Source organism: Lonchura striata, chromosome 4A (assembly GCF_050655825.1).
Source record: "Lonchura striata isolate lonStrDom1 chromosome 4A, ASM5065582v1, whole genome shotgun sequence".
Lineage (NCBI taxonomy): Eukaryota > Metazoa > Chordata > Aves > Passeriformes > Estrildidae > Lonchura > Lonchura striata.
The window spans coordinates 8,010,808-8,027,172 of record NC_140742.1 but is presented as its reverse complement, the minus strand read 5'-3'; the positions used below and the strand labels follow the sequence as shown (position 1 = coordinate 8,027,172).

The 16,365-nt window shown below is 42.0% G+C and overlaps 1 long non-coding RNA gene across 1 annotated transcript; it reads right to left on the bottom strand.

Annotated features, from left to right (window-relative positions):
- Positions 1–4,294: 4,294 nt before the first annotated feature.
- Positions 4,295–15,050, bottom strand: LOC146763279 (uncharacterized). Its single transcript, XR_014952435.1, has 2 exons — positions 9,910–15,050; positions 4,295–8,622 (listed from the first exon to the last, which is right to left on the bottom strand). It is a non-coding gene; the product is annotated as an uncharacterized LOC146763279 (long non-coding RNA).
- Positions 15,051–16,365: the final 1,315 nt, after the last annotated feature.

Here is a 16,365-nt window from a genome sequence, read left to right as displayed (position 1 = left end):
TCTCCCCAGCATGCCTTTTTTTTTATTATTTATTCCAGCATATCAGCTGTGCTGAAGCAGAGGAGAGCCAGAAGAGCAAACGAGACAAGGCAGCATGGGCAGGTGGGTTTCTACTGAGACAAGTGTTTGCCTGGGCACAGCAGCAGAGGTTTTCATAGGAATGTTCACTTCCCTTGCTGAGACTCCTAAGAGAGGTAATAAATCAGTAATTAAAGGCTTCCTCATCACCACAGCTCAATCAAGGATGCAGCCAACAGGTTTGTGCTCTGGTCCAGGCAGCTCCTGGAGCTTTGGGGTTTGGGAGGGGGCAGAGCTGCAGGAAGGGGGGAAATCCAATATCTGGGTCTGTGCCTGGCCCTTCAGGACCACAGCTGGGATAGGGAATGTCCTAAAAAAAGAAAAAAAAAAAACAGAGGTATGAAAGCCACAGAGCAAGGGCTGTCAAACCAAAATGAAGGGATACCAAAGCAAAATAACAGTGGTGGGTGGGGCTCTTCTGGTGAGAAACCTCCTGCCCTGGCCAGGATCCCAAGCCTGCTTAAATGTCTCCAACCAGTGGAGAAGGCTTGAGACTATGGCCAAAATAAAGATGCCAGGACTTGTTCACAAACACCCCTAAAAGCCACCATGAGGGTTGTATCTTCAGGCAGCACAAATGCCAGGAAGAAATGGAGAGAGAAGAGAGATTTACTCCCCATTTTATTTATATTAAATGGCTGTGTGCTACATTTCCTGATTAATTTTGAAAATATATAAGTTAGCAGCAGAAGATATGAGACATGCTCTATTTAATCTTGGAGTCTACAAGGCTTTCCTCACCCTTGACCCATCACTGATTTATGTGTGCTGTGGAATGTGCTGACTTTCTTAATGGATGGGTAACATAATTTCATATCCCAGGAAGTGAGAAGCTGCCCAAAATGTCAGAGCTTCAGACTGGCGGGTTTCAGTCAGGCTCTTTTCTTTAGTCTTTCTCTGCATTCTGCATGCTTTTTCTTAGCACCATCTAGAAAACATTTGCACAAAGTGGATGGTATTTTGGTAAACACATGTAATCTTTAACAATATAACAACTTTGTTAATCACTGTAACACATAAAATGCTCCTTCTCTGTGCTGGCCTAGTTTGGAGGTTAAAATTACACAGCCTAAAAGAGAAAAAAATACGGGGGGGAAAAATGTGCTCGCATTCTGTTTGTATTATTTTGCAATACAAAAAAAAAAGAGAAGACCAGCATCATCGGGAAAGCAGAATTCATCTTGACAGGTAAGTTTATTTTGAAATGTAATTATTGGGTCAGACTCACAGCATGGGTAACCCCTAAGACTGTGTGTCCTTGGAGCATGGGAGAAGGAGCAGGGATGAGCAAGGGGATAATAATGCAATGGCTGTTTTCTTCATTTTGCTTTCTCTGCACTTACAAAGAAGTCGACCTTGTTGTCCTGTTGATGAGCTTGCAGTGCAATGCAAAGAAAAGCAGCCAACATTTGCTGTTAGATGCACAGTGCATTAAATCCATGAAGACATGAGCATACAGGTCCTTTGCTGGGTATGGCAGGCAGACAGCAAATACAGTCATATACCAAAACTTTTTTTTTGTGGGTGAGCTGTGGGATTACCTGTACAACTTTATATGATCACTCAGTTAAAGATAAGGAGCACTTTGGTGGCTTTCCCACCCATGACAGATGGCGTGGGCTGGCAGTGGGAGCGTGCAGTGAGCCAGGGGCAGCCCTGCTGTCCGTGCCATGCTCTCCTCTCCATGGCTGTCCTTTCTGGATGCCCTGACTGCCTGTGGCTCCCACTTGCAGGGAAGGACCTGCACAGAGCTGCCAGCCAGCCCAAGGCAGGCAGGGGTGGCACTGATTAAGTGCCTTTGCTAATGATGTGCTATTAGAGGGGGTTTAACCAATCCTGGAAAAGGACTTTTGTTTTGCTGTTGAACTAGTAAAGATTAGGTGGCATTTGAATTACTGTTTTCCCCTTTCATTTCCAAAGACTATGAACATGTTGGCATTAGTTTCACCACTCAAGAGGTTTGTGTACCCCATGCTTCATCTGGCAGGACTGGCCATCAATCTCTCCTGATGCTGTCTGTTGTCCCAGAATATCCACTGACTATGCAAAGTGCTGGATGCTGCATGCTCATTCCAGATTTATCAGTGCAATTTGCATAGACTTAATATTTGTGCCTCACTGATGTAAAACTTGAATATTATTGGTTTATTAACTTTTTCGGGGGGGAAGGTCATTACTTCTGCTTTATGGAGGTGTTTAAAATGTGCAGAACCTGATGTAGATGCTTTGATTGCATGCATAAAACTTGTAGGAAATACTGTAATAAAGCTAATAGAGCAGATAGTAAATGTCTTCATGTTTGGAAGGATGTGGATGTGCTTTGTGTTTCCTGATGAGTGGTTCATCAGTGTTAAGAAACAATTTTTCCATAATCAGGGTGTATTTCAGCTGCAACCTTCCTCACATGTCTGTGTGGGTTGGTAAAGGAGCAAGTGTCACTTTTTGTGAGGCTGGGTCTGCTTCTGGGAGCCTTCCACCACTGCCCCTTTCAAGCCATGGTCTCTCCTCTCACATACCATGCAATTCTTCAAATTTTCTCTTTCAGCAAGCAAGCAAACATTAAAACTGGCAAAGATTTAGTACTGAAGATGCTTTCATTTTACATGCTGGCAGGATGTGGTTGTGTCAAAAATATATATATTAAAAAAAAAAGAATTGTGCTTTTTGGAGTAAGAGAACAAATCAAAAAAGCATGAAGGGAAAATTCTCCTGCCAGATGAAATATATCCATCCAAACAAACCTTTGTGTTTGTGATCTTCTACAGCTGCTGAGGGTGCAAGGTGAGGAAGAATAGGACTGGACAAGGTTAAATAATCCTTCAATCCTCCTCTGATACTGAACTCTACAATATCCTAAAAGATATTGTAGTAATTTATCTTCCATATATAGAGGTTTGTAGTGACTTATTTTCAGTTTGTGTGTTCTGAAGTAGTGAAATTAATGAATGGTGCACAATTAATTAATTTATCAATCACATTCAGTAAATGGATTGTCTGATCTGAAACACAGAGGGAGAAATTAAACAGATTAATGTCTTTTCTCAGCTGAAGCAAAAGCAGTGATCAGAGCTGGATGAATTAACTTTGAAATGAATTGACATCATTTCTGCAGACACAAGTAGTTTCTGTCATGTTTGAGGTCATGTTATTCAATGTCCATGAAGCAGTCAGGCATGCTGGCAAAGCTGGGACTTTTCAGAACATCAGCCTGCGTGGTAATTCATGCCAGTCTGCCAACATCCATCTTTTATTGGCCTTTATCCTTTCAGAGGAGGAGGAATGACTTGGTGTTTTCATCCCTCTCTGTCCGTGCCCAGTCATTACAGGAGAAACGGATGATGGAGCCAGGGTGTTTAATTCACAGATCACAGGAGTGCAGCAGGGAAACCTCCCTCCCTCCCTCGCTCAGGAGGAGCCTCCATCTGCCTCCCAGCCAGGAGCCCAAGCAGTCCCTGCAGAGGCACCCCTCCAGCACTCAGGGGGGAGCAGGAGGGGAGCTGACACACTCTGCATCGACAGACGTGTTCAGGACTGGGGACTCCATAAGGAAGGTGTTTTCTGGGCAAGCTGAACCAGGTATGGTCCTAGAAATAAACACTGCTGGGGGTAGCAGACATTCCATGAGCCAGGCAGAGCGTGCCTTACCCTGTGTCCCATCACCTATTGGAAGGGGCTGTCACCCCACTGAGCTCACCTTCCTGGTGCCCTGCTGCTGGGAGAGGGGGGAAGACCTGCTCGAGGAGTGGAAAGCAGAGGGAGAATGGCTGAGAACTTGGGAGATGCAAACTGAAAGATTTGAGTTCTTGGTGAGCTCAGAAAACACATTGAAATAGGCCAGTGTATGCAGGCTGCCTGCTTGTTATCAGCTCCTGCGGTGGCAACCAAAATTTGTGGAGAGACCTGAAAGGTCTGGTTTTGGTTCTTCTGGGCCTCTGAACTGGTGAAAAACAGATCCACTCAGGAGAGAGAAGCCTGAACTGGCAGAGGCAGTGACTTCCCTGCCATGGGCAGTGGTGTTTGACTGCTGCCCAGAACTCTTGGGTCACCTCTGGGGAACCAGGCTGAGGGGAGAGGAGCAGCCAAGCTGGGCCATCACCTCCCTTTTCCTCCTGAGTGAGCTCACAGCAAGTGGAGCTCCTGTCATGATCTGCTGGTAACGGGGTGTCATGATGGTTTGTTAACTGATCCCAAAAATGCAAAAAAAAAAAGGCAAACAGCAGGGGACTATCAGTTTAATTACAACTAATTATTAGGGGCCAAAACAATAAATGCGATAGTGGGGCCAGAAAAGAAATAGAAGGATAGAGAGAGAGAGAAAAGAGCAGGATGGGAATAGCTACCAACACACAACACAGGCGAGGTCCTCACTGGTCCAGATGATGGGGATCCATCCTGTTGTGTCGGGGAGAGGCTCCAAAGTCCTGCTTAACCTAGTTATAGTCCACCAAGAAAAAAAAAGGGGGAACATACAGAACAATGAGGGTCTATTGAAATTGCTGCAGGGGAGTCCACTGAACCACCAAGGCAGGACAAACACAATGAAGAATAAGTCCATTTGAGTTACTGGAGAAGAACAGGTATTGTCATCAGTGGTGTGACCACCAGAGTCACCCCAACAGTTCATTGGGCTCGAGGATGGAGAGTGAAGCAGGCCCTGCAGCAGGCTGGGTCCATGCCAGGTCTTTGCCAAGTTCTTGCCAAGTTCTTGCTGGGCCTCGTTCGGAACCACCTGAGGGCACAGCAGCTGCCCCTCCACTGTCGCCTTCTCCAAGCCAGAGCTGCACTGGGGGAAGGGGTTTCCTCCTCGTGGCAGGGAAATGGGGAACGAGGGGGTTCAGACAGCCTCTTACAGCTCCCAAAGCAGGAGCCTGCCCAGAGCTGAGAGCAGCTCCCTGCCAGCCACGCTCCCCTCCCTGCCCAGCCCCTGGCAGGCTCTGCCAGCTGAGCTGCTCCTGCTGCCAGGCTCTGGCTTTACTTGTGTGCAAGCAAGTTGCTCTCTGAGAACACAGAACTGCGGAGCTAATCTCTGTTCTTAATTTGCCATTAAGGTTTATTTTCAGCAAATTATTCAAAAAATCCACAGCACAGCTGTTGCACATTAATCTCTTCCTTCTTGCAGTTCTTTTCCTTAGGCAGAAGGCAGTTTCTGTCTCTGTTTGTTGCAGAGCCATGTACAAGAGACAGGAGCCTGAGAGAGGTCTGTGGAGGTGGGTTTCACCTAACAGGAATTTGGAGAGGAGGTGGGGAAGGGTATCCCATCACCTGAGACATCCCTGCCCCAGTGCAGGTTAGGGCAGGGATTTCTGGAGCAGAGACACACCAGGCTGCTCTGAGGAGAGAGGACTCAATCTGAATTATCCTGCCAGCTTCATCACTAACAGCTGTAAAGGCAGTGCATGGGCCAGCTCATTTCCTTTACTGATGACAAGAGGAATTAAAACTGAATGCTTCCTGAAAATCAGATTAGTGCTGTGTTAGTCAGTGGGCAATAGAAGGTTGCCTCTGGGTAACAGTGTAAGCTCAGAAATTTAGGTTTAACTTTTGAAATCACCCTTTGGGCAGCTAAAAAATGATGATACAATAGCTCATTGATACTGTAATCTTGGAAGTAAGTTCTCTTTACATAGGTCCTTTAGACATTAAATAGGTGATTTGAATTAACCATTAACTATTATTGAATTTCATTATTTAATATGTGTATTAAATAATAATGATTTAAAATAATAATGATATATCATATTTATTTATTTAATTTTTCTATTGGATTAATTACTAACTGTAATGGAATATTATTAACTACTACTTGAATTGACTACTAACACAATACAAATTGATGCCTTTGAATAGCAAAGGCCCAATTTGTAATGCAAAGCCAATTTGTGTAGGTACTTTTAAGTACATGGTTTGCAGTTGTTGTCCCCTTTCTCAACCCAGTTACTCAGAAACATGCCTGCACTACTGTGATAGTTTTTAAAAAGTAATTTATTTTTCTGAGCAGCTCTATCTTTCCTTGTTAACAGACCCTGAAACAGTTCAAAGCAGAAGGTGAATGGGCATTCAAAGTGGGAAATGTAAAATGTGTGAGCTGGTAAATGTTGCATATCTCAAGATGGAGAGTTTAGCACAGACAAGAACTGGGAAATATGTACAGTATTATTTTTTGCTACAAATTTAAGACTGAACTCTTCTGACCCATCCATCCTGTATGCTGCCATATTATTTGATGCAGCATGACACTGGCAGTGCCAGAACTGGAAGGGAAATATGTGTATTATTAGAAAATGTACCTGGTTGGAAATCAGGTTAATCTATTGCATTTTTTAAAAAATCTTTAGATTCAATTTATATTTACCCCATTCAGTGGCCTAGAAGCCATGGGGGATATTTTCCTGTACATTGAATCCCACTGGAGTCTAAGACAGAACAGTGTGGCTTTCAACCAGAATTGTGTGGCAGTGCTGTTTGGGGAGTGGAAGCCATGTACAATAACATTGAATTAGGACCAGTCTAGGAAAAATACATTTGAGCAAATTTCATGTCTGCTAGTTCAGACTCCTCTTAGGGCCAAAACACTCACGAGGTACTTGGATAAGAAAAAGGAGATAGATCTTGATTTCTCCTGCCTCCTTTGGTTGGCACGATGCTGCACAGTAAAGGTTACATTTTCTTCAGTTGCTTTGAAAAAGATGCAGAAGGAGAAGTGAAAGGAAATGGCAGCTGATAAAGATATACAGCAGGTGGGGTAATGTGGTGCCTGGCAAATCAACTTTATAAAATAAATCTTAAATGGAGGAAGGATGAAGTTAGGAGGATGGCATGTAAAGAGTGATACTAGAGCAGGAAAGTGTCAGTGCAGGAAGGCAGAGATGTGGCCAATGTTTCAGGAGGAAGATCTGGCATCTCCTAAGTTTATGGGAACATTTTTGCTGATTCTATGGAACCAACATTCCCACCTTTTAGCTGGTGGTGCCATGTTTTGAATCTTGAGCAAGGTGCTTTTCTCCCTCTGAGCACAACTTGCAGTGAATAGTAACACACCTTCCAGGACCTTAGGTGCTAAAATTGTCTTTAATGTTTCTTACCTTCCCTTTAGTTCAAAGGTTTAATCTTGGCCTCTGAACCACCCACTCTCAGAAACATGTCCTCCAAGCAGACTTAATTCCTATTTAATTCCTATTTCCTTAATTCCTATTTCCTTATCCATTTAGGCCTGTGTGAATATCTACAGGAAGAGAAAACCCACCTGGTTCTCCCATCTGGCTGTATTTGATATGGAGCTAGGAAGAGTGGTTGGTAAGCATAATCTGGGATAAAAGTGCTCTAAAAATTTTCTTGTATTAAATCTTTTCCAAAGAGCAGAAAAAAACCTATCAGATGTCAATTTTGATAAAGTTAAGGAAAAATTGTGGTTTGGGTACTATTTAATGAAATATGTTTCTACATCTGTTAAATAGAATTAATTCTTTAATTAGCTGCAGTAAGAGAAGCTTTAAAAAAGACACAAAGTCCAATTTGAGCCACTGCAAATGAAAGAAACTTCAAAAATTTAAAATATGTTGCGTCCTTCCCGCAGTTTCACTTATAGCTTGGTATTTTTGATTCATCTTGTTATTCTGAGCTAAAGGGTTCATGGGCCTAGAAAGCTGTAAGCAAGGAGAGACCAGCTGGGGGAAAAGGAGGCTCTCCAGAGGATTTGTAGGAAGGTGGATTTTCTGACATCCAGGTTGTTGTGGAGAGCTGCTTTATCTCCCCACTGCACCCCCCTGACACCAGGGCTTTGTGTGCTAAGTCCAGCAACCAAATTTCTGCCCCAGTCACGAAGTGTTGCCTTCCTCTGGGGACACTTTGTGGCTTCTGCAAAAACACATCCTGAAAGCATTTTCCTTTCATTTTGCTGAGGAATGGGAATACTTTGAAATCTCAGAAAATGCTCAGGTTAAATCATACCCCACTGAGGTAGCACCTTATCAAACAGCACAGGAAGGACATGCCCTTTCTTTAGGCAAGTGGACTCTTTCCTGAGCTGTCCCTCTCTGTACATCAGAGCAGAGCTGAATCTCTCCAGGTAAAATGGAAATAATTTCCTCTTGACACAAGTTTATCCTGATGTAAGGCTTAATTGATAGCTTGCAGGGCACTTGTGTTTTCCAGGCTGTTGGTTTTGCTCTAAGCACAAATTTACTCAGTGATGTGAATATTTTGACAACTCTGCCTATCTGTGCTCAGGAACTGCAGTTTGGTGTGAATTTCCAGGGTGTGTTGACCCAGTTTTAAAGCCTAAAATGAGCATGCTCTAGACTGATATGGAAATACTGTAGTTGGCAAAATAAAACAAAGAAATGGTAAATAATCAGAAGTAGACTACATTCTGCACAAGAACTTTTAGAGGAGTTTTACTTAGCTGGCAGAGGTGTGTTTTTGTCCTTAGACTTTCTCCAGAAGGTAATTTTTTAAAAAATGGTGCAATTCAGCTTGAAGAAACTTGTCATTCTGACCCACTTGCATGTCCTCACGGATACCTCTCTTTAGCAAATCCCTGCCTAGCTGTAAACACATAAAAATCAACATGTCAAATCAAAGAGAATTAGTTTTCACATGTTACTTCCTTATTCTTTTGCCATCCCAAGTCTAATAAATGTCTCATATAGAATTCTCTCTCACTCATATTTGTGGTGTTTATTTTTATGTGCTTATGAAAGCTTATTTTTAGGCAACTCAAGGCTCATTCTTTAAGAATAAAGAAATCCTTTTTGATTTTATGTGGTGTTGTGTGAGCAGAGCTGGGAAGCCTGCGATTGTTTTCTTTAGATTATGTAACAAATTAGCTTCTTCCAAAATATTATGCTCTGGGGACTGATCACAGGAAGCATGGGAGAGCATTTGGGAAAATTACCAGATTTCTGCAATACATACGTGTGTTTTTTTGTATATAGAACAGGATTTTAAAGAAGGAGTGTTCAAACCATTTTGCTACAAATTCTCCTGACATTGTGTTTGTGCTATCCATACAGTCAGAAAAACATTTACATGCTGGAAGATAGTTGATTTTGGTACATGATTTGAATGTGGAAAAACATTTGTACTAATTATGCACACACACACACAAAAAAAATAGTAAGGAAGTTCTGTGTTCATCTCTTTTATTTTTGTGATCCAAAATCTGGCTATAAATAAGAGTGCATTTGCTTAATAAAGAAGTATTATCACTTTGCTTCACCATTTCCCTCTTAGGTAAAATTAGCTGTGTTGCTAAGCCATCAAAATGCAGCTGAGAGGGTAACAATGATGAGCCCAGCTGTGCCCCTCGTGCTCCCACAGAGCTGCTCCTGGCCCTTGGTTCATCACTGCCTTTTGTCTCTCCTCATCGAGGAGCACATAAATTATGGTATTGCCATTAAATGTAAATTCTCCTTGGCCACTTTTTATTCCAGCAGCTGCTGGGAAGGTGACATGGATACCTGCTCACTGCTCCTCCCCAGAGCCTTTTTGATGGGGTGGAATGAGGAATAATAACTAGATTATTGCTGCTGTTTGAAGGCAACCAATTACTGGTTGAAGCAGGTAATTATGATGCTGAACACAGCTAGGAAAGTTAAGATCTTGGCAACTAGTTGAAATTTGAAATAAAACCTCAGTCTGATTATGTTCTGTATGCAGAGGAACTGAGCAAATAGTGTTGGCTCAAGCCAAAATAACAAATTTGGATCAGACTTGCCTTGTACCGGGATAATAAGTGTGGGATTTCACATCTGGCCTTTCAGGCTGGGCTGGTTTAAAAAAAACATCATCAGTAAATTCCATTTTTTACTAAAGCCATCAGAAATTGCTTACCAGGGTTCTGCAGTGTGGTGAATAGCTTCTTGTGACTTCTGACTTTGGCTTGATGAGTTTCCTGTTCACCCTGATAGCTTTCAAAATGGGAGATTCTAAAATGACAAAAACATCAAGGAATAAAAATCCTGTTGGCAACTGCAAGCTGTGTGAGCATTCAGACCGCCCCAAATGTGGGTGTCTGCAGAGTTACTGCAGAGAACGGCAATGTTCATAAGCAGATTACTGAGTCATGAGCATGTTTTGAATGTGATTACAAGCAGAGAGACAGAATTAGTCTTTGATTTCCATAAAAAATTAATGAGAGAGACAGACAGGGACAGACAAATTGAAGAGTTCACTTGGTTAATTTTCTACCCAGCAGCTATTGTAAATGTTCCTCTTATTTAGCAAAGAAAGATATTAAGTCTATATTGGTTGTGCTGGCCAAGAAAAACTATTAGTGTGCTGGAGGTTTACCTGGGGGCAAACTGTCAGCAAATTATAAAAGCGATGATGTACTAATTTTGGGACATTTTGATGCATCTTTCACAAGTGCAGTCAATTAAGGGCTCCTCTGGAAATGATGTTTGGCTGCTGTGCTCCTGAACGACAGCTCTGTCGTTGTGTGGGCACCAGTGGACTGATTCCCTCCCTTGAAAGTAGAGTCTAGTTGTGTTTTAAAAGGGTGTTAGTGAAATTATGCCCTGCTACAGATGGGATAAGATGGGATGAAATCATCATTAATGCTATAAATGCAGCAAGTGCTACATCTCTAGGATGTAATTTTATTTTTTTTATTCATGGCTGCTGGGCAGCTTATAATTGAAATGATACAACCCTAGCAGTGGGTCTCTGAAGCAGGGCTGTGAGGTTCACACCCTTTCCCATGGATTCTGGTTTGAATCTTGCCAACGTCTAGCTACTGACTTTAGCCAGAATTTAAGTACACTTTACCTCAGCCATACTCCCTCAACTTTCACTCAAGGCAGCCAAAATGCCACCATTTGGCAGAAATATCAACTCTTCCAGATAATTTGTGAGGAACAAAGAGTTCTGATGTTGTCTACAAAATGGAGTTTGCTCCAATTTGCACTAAATACCAATGAACAAATTTGCAGAGATTTCTTATCCGGATCTAATGTCCTGTATTTAGACTATTTACAGATGGTTAAACGGTGAGATGATGAGTTCATTCCCTATTTAAATGCAACTCACAACAGAACATTGGAAGCTATACTTTAAAAGGAATAATTGCCCTGACTATAGAAGACTTTGTTCCCATGGAAAATGGCTAGGAAACTTGTGTTGTTTAATAGTTTTCAATTTCTTCTTTTTTCTCTATTTTTTTTCCCCTTTAAATCTTGCAAAATGCTGACTTTTCAGTGAGAGGCAATAAAACTCTCATAAAGCTTATGATGGAAATGGGCATATCTGTCTGGATGTAATCAACAGGTATTTTCTCTGTTTAATAACAATAATAAAGATTCAGCTTTGGAGTGGAAATATTTAGTATGAATATATAAGGTATTCTAGTTGACTTTGGGCTGAAATATGGAAAAACTCACATCCACTGTGTGTTGGGAGGAACAGCTCACTACAGTAAACAAGGTACTATTTCTTTAGATATCTCATAGAATTACTGGCAGGTAAGACACATGTTTAGTTTCTGCTTTTATGTTCCCTGTTATGATAGTGTCTGCATCAGCATCTTTGTGTTACAGAAGTGCCATAAATAATTCATATCTTTATTTAAATAAATGTGGGTTTATTTCCAATTGGCATGGAAAAGACCTTTATTTTCTGTATCATTGTGTACAGTTGTCATACCAGCCCCTTATTTCAAAATGTTTGTGAGTCACTCAGAACACATCAGTAAATCAAACTGCAGCAAACTTAGCCTGAAATTTAATTAGATGATCAACAATTGTAGTTCTGTACTTTCCTAATAAAATGTGTCTCATTTCAGACAGTTTACAAGGCATTGTCAACTCACCTAAACCCATTATTCTTGAAACAACATGGCAAAACATGAAGCAATTCTGTTGATTGTGCTCTGTTGAGTAACAGGGGTCCTTGAGAGTCATTCTAGATTAGTTGGTGATATGTAACCCAGCAAAGCAGGAAGGAACATAAAACTCTGGCAATCCTTGCTCCTGTGGGATGGGAACCACAATAAAAATAACCTCCACGGTCAGCAAGCATGGCCTGGGTAGAGAAAGGATTCACTTAATTATGTGAAGAGAAATCAAATGGGTAAATTAGAGAAATCAGATGTGGGAGGCAGCTCCTGCCACACACAGCAACATATATCTGGAATACAGACTGTTTGTATTCACATTAGTTTGTGCTAAGCTAGGAAGATGGACATCTACATGAGTTAGAAGATAATAAAAAAATTCCACAGATTAAAGCATGCCGGATAGGTTAGAGGAGAATAGAAGACGAGGCAGGAAAATCAGCACTGCCTAGAGGAATATAAATCAATGGAGATTGCAAAAAAATGTGAAGAGGAACACGTGCCTTGATTTCATACTGCAAAGCCCAAAAAGAGCAGAGGAAAAAGTAAAAAACCTGCTGACCAACCATAAGGAAACAAAGAGTCTTTCAGTATATTTAGTTTTTCTGTTTCTAGGGGGAAAGCATCACAGTAACTAGGATTTTCCCTAACTTTCTCTTCCGTTTTTATGATAATGGGAAATTGTTTCACAGTTTTTCTTATAGGATTTTCTGGACTTTTTGTTTAAGTCTCTTTGTCAGCGTGGATATGGAGTCATGGATAAGAGTGCTTCTAAAAAATTTATCTTTGGTGGAATTACTCACATCCAGATCTCAAGTCCTAACTCACTGATAAGAAGCAGTAAAACCTGGGTCTTGTTGTAAGTGGACCTGAAACCTGCTGGGAACAGGGTGTCAGAGAGGAGCCATGGCTTGGAGACCATTCCTGCAGCTGGGGTGGAGCCCAGGCTGCAGATAAATAAGGTATGGAAACAGGGAGCTGCTGCCTCTCACTGGGTGCCTCTGAACTCTTAATCTTTTAATTTATTGTGCACAGTCTGTCTGTTTCTCCTCTCCTAGAAATATTATAACTTGTCTTCCTCTGCTAAAATACCTAACCTATGTCAAATGGTCTAATATTATTGATTATATATGCCATCAACCTTGCTTATTTAGCAAAGAGTATCAGTGCCCCTTGTTTGTCTAACAAAGGTTAAGTTTAACCTTCAAGGCACACTGCAAAGAACATCTGTTTATTCAGACTTCTAGCCTGGGGTCTGAGAAGCACAGTTTGTATTTGGGACTTCTGGCTGACATTTGTTAACTCAGTTTGCATGCATTTTAATGTGGTTTCTTGTACCCCAAGGCAGTTGTTTAGAATATAATATGATGGGATATAAATATATATATATGACCAAATTATTATTTTCCAAGTTATTCCTGCTGGAATATGAAGGAGAAAATTAGTTTTTGAGATTTTAAAACTCTCAGAGTCACCAAGATTTTCATCAAGATTGGGAAGTGGCACTGGACACACTAGAATTCAGCAGCATACAAAGCAGAGAAAAAGAGGAAAAAGACCAAATCTGACTGGTCTGAGCCTTTTGCTTCTGTGGGGAGAAGCTGCTGTTGGGGAGCAAAGGATGGTGACTTTGTGCTGGGGCATGGAGGAGCTCAGACCTCTGGAAATGGAACCTCTCAGCCCCAAAGCTCTTCTGCCTGTGTGGCTCCGTGGCCTCACCAGTGTCACAGTGTCACAGCGTGGTGCCGTGCTGGCAGCAGTGCTGGGGTGGGACACGTGTCACATGCTGGGGGACACCTGGTCCCTCCAGGGTGACCAAATCCCTGTGAGACCTCTCAGCCCCATCCTCGCTGGGTGTGATTTCTTATCTGCCAACACACTTCTGCATGAAGATTGCAAGGAAATGTGGGTTTGCAAGAAAATCCCATTTCCAGTAGAAATCATGCTAAAAATGTAATTTTTAAAATTGTACTTATGATTGAACTTCTCTTAATGACATTTAAATATGGGGCCAAACTTGAGCTGATGGCATCTCATTAAAGCCAAGGGAATAGAAATTCAAATGTGCATCTTCCTCCAAGTGGTTTATCTAGCAGCAGGAGCTTATTATCTGGTGTGACACTGTTATCTGCCAGGAACTGTGTATCTGTACCAAGCTGAAGACAGATACATTTAAACACAGAGAGTTCTGAGTGTTTTTGATGACTGAGATAACAAAAAACTTGTTTAAGGGTTCAGTACAGTTTACTTAATGGCATCAAATATTCAAACAGGCCTCTTTGTTGGTAGGATTATGGCACTGCAGAAGTCAAATGGGGCGTCTTATAATGCCTTAAGAAACCTAGGAATGGAACAACACATACTTTTAGATAATATTAGTATAGGTGGTAATATAAAGCCTGGCCTTTATTGGAAGACTCCAGGGGCAAAACCAGAAAATGTCCACAAAAGCCCACTTCCCACAGGGGTGCATACAATTTTATAAGTTTATTAAATTAGTATAATTGACAAAAATCACTGATTAAGAACACAGGTGGCGATGCAATTCCCTTCCAGTTCAAGCCCCTGCTAAATCCTCTTCCCTCAGATGGAAACTGAACCTGTTGATGAAAATGTGTCTCTAAGAGCTGTTTTTTGACCTTGAGTCACAGGGAGAACAAAGATAGGATAGGGGCTTTGGAATATATTTTCTTTCTGCCTATCAGGGCAAGGAAAAGTACTGGGAAAACTAGCTCTGAGTGCAATAATAGGCTACAGAGCTACAAAAAAAGAAAACAAAAAAAATATATAAAAGGAAAAAAGGCAAAAGTCAGTATGGCATCACTTAATGCAATGATTTGTATGCAGAGGGCTCAGACAGAAATGGATGTGTGTGCAGAACTGTACCCTGCCTGTACTACCCCTCTTGGAGAACTTCACTTTTCTGTGGCAGCACTGCCCAAGGAAAAAAGGAAGCTATTGCTGTGCCCCTTTTCAGCTGTTTTCATTCACAAAGATTTAAACTACAAACTCTCAGTTCTGTTCCTTTGCAGGGTTTATCCCAGTGGCTCTGGCAGCCCCTCACTCCCTCTGTGCTGCCAGATTGGAGATGTGCCTGCAGCCCCTCATGTGCTGCTTACATTTCCCTGCACCCTCTCCTTAAACATCTCCCTGGCAGCAAAAGGGCTCTGTTCCCTTTTGCTCAGGCCCCAGGTGACTCTTTTGTTCTCCACTACCTTATGGGCAAAGAACTGTTTCCTTCTCTGGAGCTCACTCACAATCTTCCTCCACAGCATCACTCTGGGAAGAATCTCAGAAACAGGGAAGTCTTGTATTTCTTTCTGATGGAGCCACCTCATGAAGCCCCAAACCATTTGCAAGGTTGCCTCTAATTTCCATATTCTAATTTCTACCATAATATGCTGTAGGACAAGCAATCTGAATATTTCCCTTGGAGCAGTAGATGGAGATGTCTTTCAAGATATCCTCTGAACCTGTTACCATAAATGTCAAAAACTCCTGATGAATATGCCCTCCCTGGCAAGAAAGCAGTTTGCTTTCAGGTGTTACTAAACATTTTCCCCTGCAAGAAGGTCTTGTGCCTTCCTGGTCCCAGGCAAGCAAGAGCAAACTAATTCATCCTTGGCTTGGTATTTAAGCACATAAAATTATCACCTCCAGAGATGGAGTATTTGTGAACCTTTCTTGGGAAAAGCCATGTTATTGCTTGGAAATCACACGCCCACGTAAGGATGATCATCTGCAGTGGAGCTGTGTATCCTCCAGCAATAGATGCTTAGGGAAAAAAACAAACCCACCTCTTCAGAGGGGAACAGAGACAAAATATTCATCCCAATGTGAAAGGGACAGGAAGGATCTCCACAGAAGATATTTAGGTGCAGGAGGCATCACAGCTGAATGTCTCATCTGAGGTGGGTGCTCCACTGCAGGGAGGGAGCTCTGGGGGCTGCTCCAAATTGCAGGAGCACCATGGCTCCTCTCCATTGCCATTTCCCATTCCTCTGTGATGCTCCAGGAATAGGTCAGGGGCACTGTCTTTGCTCTCTATTTCAGCTCAGAGGGATCTCTGCTTTCCAGGGCAGAAAATCTGCCTTCTTGGTCTTCCATTTCACAGCATGATTCTCTGTGTGAGAGTTTCAAAAATGCACAGCTGAGCCAATGCACTCACTGGGGCAGCATGTGAGAGTTGCACAGCCAGTCGATGTCCTCTGCCTTCAGGGTCCCATGGCCCTTGAGGTGCATTTCATCAGCTCTGTATACATTTCACTATCACTCAATAGGGTGAAAGCTTATTGTCATTAATTGTGAAGGTTTATGTTGGCAACCACTTAGTTCCTATGGTTACATCTCTAAGAAATTGTGAAATAAGCACTTCAAGGCTCTGGGCAGAGAAACAAATTGACTGTTACAGAATTCATGAATGATAATAACTCATTTACTTATAATGCTAATAAATA